The sequence below is a fragment of the Dipodomys spectabilis genome, unplaced genomic scaffold, assembly GCF_019054845.1.
Source record: "Dipodomys spectabilis isolate Male_0828 unplaced genomic scaffold, ASM1905484v1 ptg000287l, whole genome shotgun sequence".
Taxonomy (NCBI): Eukaryota; Metazoa; Chordata; class Mammalia; order Rodentia; family Heteromyidae; genus Dipodomys; species Dipodomys spectabilis.
This window is the reverse complement of record NW_024870964.1, coordinates 4144422-4150128: the sequence shown is the minus strand read 5'-3', so window position 1 is coordinate 4150128 and position 5707 is coordinate 4144422. Positions and strand designations below refer to the sequence as shown.

General features: G+C 31.4%; 1 pseudogene; it reads right to left on the bottom strand.

Moving 5' to 3' along the window:
- Window positions 1-680: 680 nt before the first annotated feature.
- LOC122126691 lies at window positions 681-774 on the bottom strand (annotated as a pseudogene).
- Window positions 775-5707: the final 4933 nt, after the last annotated feature.

The following is a 5707-nucleotide window of genomic DNA, read 5'->3' as shown; positions in this document are numbered from 1 at the left end:
TAAGTTTCTTAAATTTCAAAAATGCCAATCTATCTTTGTGTCCATACAAAATATTTTCACAATACAAAGCAACTGCAATATCTTACTTTAAAAATTCATGGATTCCATCGTATTTTTCAAGTGAATTGCCTGACTTTGATGTCAAAATGTATTCAAGATTTGTTTGTATACATCTATAATGATTTCTCCTGAGTTTGTGATTATTTAAATCAGAAATCATTTTAACTTATCTGTTGAAATGAGTAGTACAAAAACTAAAAATATTTCTGGTGCTTGTATGAAAAAATTATATTTTAAAATAATCTGTATTTTGTTTGTATAATGTCCATAATGTGTTTCATTTGTTCCTGGATATAATACTTTGAATTCTACATTGTTTTATAATATATAGGTTCACGATTAAATGTGTTATTTCAGATAGCATTCCATATAGAAACAGTTTAAGATTCCTTTATTGCCTAGGTCCTTATAGTATTTTATTTCTTTGGGATAAAATGACAATGATATCTAATTTGAAAAGTTTTGTAAAGATTATGCTATGTAAAGGTTTTTCTAAGTTGAGGATTTAGTACACTGATGTCAAAATAACTTTCAGTTCAATGAATTACATTTATTGTTACATTTGTATTTTTGTAATTAATTTTTAATAACTGTTTTTAATTTCTTGCATCTGAAGAATGACAAATATGGAATACTTAAATTTTCATATCATCCTTGTGCAAGTGCCATGTTAATCTCTATATTGTAATTTGGGTAAACGTGCTGCTGAAGCATGTAGTATCCTGTAAATTTAAGTAGTTAATGATGCAGTCTTTATACAGGCATATATCCTTGGTTGACTGTTTGTAACTAGGAAACCTTATTGTTCCTAAAAATGCTATTGATCTTACTTCTCTAAAATTCTGGGTAGATTGGAAAAAACTTATATTGTTTGGTCAAATGCTCACATTTGCAATTTTTTGTCAATGACAATTTTAAGTATTTTTCATTTTAAATTTGATCATACTTTGAAGTCTTTATAGCTAGGTCCAAAGGTGATGGCTTTACAAGTAATTATTTATCAACTGAGTTAGCTTTGTGGAGCTAATGGATTCAAATTAAGCCTTGCTTAAGAGCTACTTCTAAACTTCTGTAGCTTAAAATTTCCTAAATGAGGTCTTACTGGCAAAAATGTCTACCTGACCCTTTACTCTTCTTCCATGTAGCAACAGACCAACCAGAATATCTTACCCTGACATCATAGATTTTCTTATTGGAACAAAACTAATCTTAGTTAAAAGGGATCATAGAGAGATGAACAGTTAAGATAGAATCGTTTAGACTAGAAAGTACTTTATCAAAATATAATTGTTTTTTATACCTAACTTTTCAAAAGTAGCTAAGGCCAAGAAGGTGAAAATTTTTTTCATATGTATGATTACCTAATGTCATGGCTAATCTACCATACTACCAGGCAGGAATCTACACTACTGCCTTTCATTCACCAAATATTTTCATAGTTAAAAGAGAAGTCTATATGTTTCTCCTCCATATTAGGCCTTAAATTGGTAATGTTTTAATCACAGTGTTTCCTCTTGTCTCTAGGCTGTAAATCTACAAATGATAAAGCTTTAGGTCCAGCTCTACCAAACACTGAGGTAGAAATAATGGAATAATACATTAAAACACAGTTGCCTTTGATACCCTAACCATATCAGAACATTGCAAAACATGTGCCTTTTTCTTATATTTTATATAGTTATATATTTTATACTTATACATGCTGATATTTTATTTCACACTGTGAAACTAACCAGAAATAATTGATAATTTGACAAATAGATATAAATTACAATTAATAGACTGGAATATAAATAATTAGGTTTAGAATATGTATCAGAATATGAAAAGTATCAATGCAATGTCTTCTGTATAAACTTGTGATAGGTTCTAAGTGTTCTTGGTCTTCAGAATTCACATTGTAAAAAAAAATTTGTTTTCCTCTAATCTATAAGGGAATTTACTCTGCTGCTCTGTTTATTATTTTAACTCACTGGTTCCAAAATGTTTTTCTCCATATTTCTGATTATATGCAAATTTTGCTGATATGATGTCTAAAAGGTATTATTCTTCTGCAGGACACACATGTCCTAGGATCCCAGGTCTCAGTTATCAGCATCATCAAGTAACAATGGCAAGACTTCTCATCTAGGCCCAGGCAACATCCCAACAGAAAGTAATTGAAAATCCATCTCAATTCCTGACGACACTGGAATTAGCAGTAAGCAATTGTGAAATGCAAGGGAACTTAAAATGAAATGTGAGATCACAAAATCTGAAAGAAAGTTCAGTAATTCAAAGTTTCAATTTACAAATGACCAGCCCATATGAGCGAACAAGATCACAAATGTCACAAATTATTTTTAATACCCCTCTCCTAATAATTACTGAAAGATTTCAGTCCAACATAAGTAGGCAAAAAAAAAAGAGTTCCTAGAACGATAGATCCATAATTGGTCTACCAAGGCTAGAAAAACTTGACTTACTTGTCAAATATAATTCACAAAAACATTATTTGAGAAGATCGTTAATGCTTCAAAATACTGGTACTTCAGGAAAACTTGGTTTTGTAGTATAAAAATGTTATCATTCACAAACAAATGATAACCTATATTTAATCTCCTGAAAACAGATTCCTGTTCAAATAATCTTTTAAAATCATATTCATCAAAACAACAATTGACAAGTGGATGATAATTAGTGACATTACAAACTTTTCAAGTTTAGAGTGCAAGTTACAATTGAGTTGATTTATTTACCCAGCACTAATGCCAAACAGGTTCAACCATTCATTAACGTGTAGAAATAGTACCACCCACCATTTGTGTTGTTCAGTAGGTGCCTTCCAGAAATGTGTCAAATAGAACGACCTCCCATAATTCAAACTCAAACACTAGCTAATAAAGTATATTTCATCACTTAATAAGGTACATTATAAAAAGTCACAAATAGTTGCCTTATCATATGTTGTTTTATGTTTCCCCTATCTGTCTAACATAGTAAGAAATATGACTTAAAGTCATGAATATGGGTACTCATCAAAGATGTGACAAACAAAATCTGTCTTCTATTTCCCTCATATTCCTCTATAGTAGTAAATCGTAGTTTTCTTCTTTTTCCAAAACTTAGAGGTAGTAGAAAATATTATCCGATGTAAAATAAAATAATCACAAGCCTTTTTACAAAGCGATTTATAAAATTTGGTAGTTAGGAATATATTCTAAGCCATTTTTAAACTTTCTTGTTAACTAAAGATTAATCTTCCAAATGGATGAGAATAAAATCATGTCTAGGTGCTTCACGTCTCCAGTCTTGCAAATTGTTGTTGCAGATGAATGAATTATGGAAATATAAACTGACATCAGTTCAAGTATAAGCAGGATTGAAACTCCATGGAATGTATATAAACCTTTCAAAATATTAACAGTTTAACAGAATGACTATCAGGAAGTTGAAACCAGAGAAGAAAGACATAGAATGAATGAAAAATGGAACAAGGGGCAAGTACAGCTAGAATACTCAATGTACACATGTGACTAAAGAAGTGGTACATCTGAAATAAATCTTGGAGAAGGGGTTGGCTGAGAATGATAGAAGGAGTCACTCTGATCCAGGAACACTGGACAATTTGATGGAAATATTTATTGTAATATACTTGCACAACCTCTTGAGATTTAGTTTTAAAACACAACAAAAAACAAAAACACACAAAAATCACAACCGAACAGCAATCTCTAGAGAGGATGAATATGACCTCTCAAAATTTTAAATAGTTAATGAAGGGTAGTCTTGGGAAAAGCAAACAAAGCTGTTCAAAGAGGACAGTTTAGGGTAGCAGAGAATTTTGAACAGATTTAAATAGATTGTCTAAGGTTAAGAATAACCAACATCTGCTGTAAATATTTTCTTCTGTGAGTTCTCTTTTTCTACAATGGATACTCCAGTCCTCAGCCACACTTGATAGCTTGTGAAGATAGAATGGAAGAAACAAGATCAAGAACCCATTACAGAAGAGTCCTCTATGTTTTCTCTCCTCTCTCTTCAGAACTCTTTCTTCATTCTTTTAAGTCAAGCGATTTTGAATTATATCTTTCATTCTTTGTTCTGGCAAAGTAATTAGCCACACTAATTTACTAAATATTATATGCCTTTCTTTTCCTACCATGCTGTTTACTTATCCAAGATAGTCCATTAAACTTCATCCTTGCATTTGGTTGCCACGAAAACCCAATATCTATGTTAATGAGGACAAACTCTAATGTAAAACTTTGTCTACATAAAACCAGTCCAATAAGCTGTGATCACAAGTATTTAGCTATACTTTTTTCTTTTACCTTGAAAGTCTTCTTGTGTCTAAAGGGCCACAAAAATTACTCCCACACTTTTTGGTTCAATCACTTCTAACCTAAAAGATATGTTTTGCTAACAAGATGCTTAGAGGAAGTATACTTCACTTACTTTAATCTTCTCTCGTAAGACGCTCTTAGATAACATATCAGGAAAAAAGTTATTCTTTCCAAAATTATTTCAATAGATTATTTTCTCTTGGTCTTCCATTTGCTCAACTAAATGTATGGAGAAAAATAGAGTTAAATCGCCCATACCTTGTATGACAGTGTCTGTTACAACAGACAATACTTCTTTGTCCTACTTCTATGTCCTCCTCATAGTTCTTGCTTGATTTCCAATTAATCACACCTTCTTGGCTTCAAGTCTAGTGAAGCTGAAGGAGTATAAGGCTTCCCCCACTGCTACATCTTCCTGATTTCTCTTTTTAAATTCTTTTATTTGGTTGTGGAATTTATGTTCATGTCTTCATCCAATCTGTTCTGCATTGTATTGAGCCAAATAGGCTCTGTAAAATCACTTTAGGTAGCAAAAATATTAACAAAATTTATATCAAAAAGTTTTGGAATCCCTCTACTGCTGAAGCCAATACTCTTAGCTAGGGCTTCTAAGAACACCTTTTCTTACTTTTTCAATTTGCTCAATTCTTTTCTGATCCCAAAACTTTTTGGCTAATGTAATAAGAGAAGTCTTCACTATCTCATGTTAATAAGGATATTATATTTTGTGAGCTACTTAGAAATGTGAAATCATTGGTTTGAGGTATCCAATCAGATATTTTTCTTTGTTTCAGGGCTTCACATGCAAAGACATTGTGTAAAGTATTATAAACAGAAAAGTGTATACCCAATACATTCTTTCATTGTTGAGGGCACTTTCTCCCTAAATATTTTGCCCCAAATTATCTTTTTCAGAGAATTTCTGTTTGGTAATTAAAGTCAATTCACACATTTTGATGTCTTTTTTAAAGAAATTTGAACTTAAATTCCACTACAACCTTGTTTCACACAGTGAGAGTATTTGTCCTGGGTAAGGATAATTCTCAGGGGAACCTACAGGATTTATAGCAAGGTTTCTGAGGTTTATTTGTTTAGTGTGAAAATGAGCCATCTTCACCCACATTGCTTCCTCTCAGCTAAGTCTCCATGGATTTCTTTGCATGAAAGCCTATTTTCCCAGGCAATTTTAAATTTTCTTAATAGGTTAAGTTGTTAAAAAGTTTGAACAATTAAAATTTACCTGACATAATTTTAAAATTGTTTTGAAATTCCTTTATCAGAATAGCGAATTTACCAATCCTAATTCCACCTTTACCATCAAA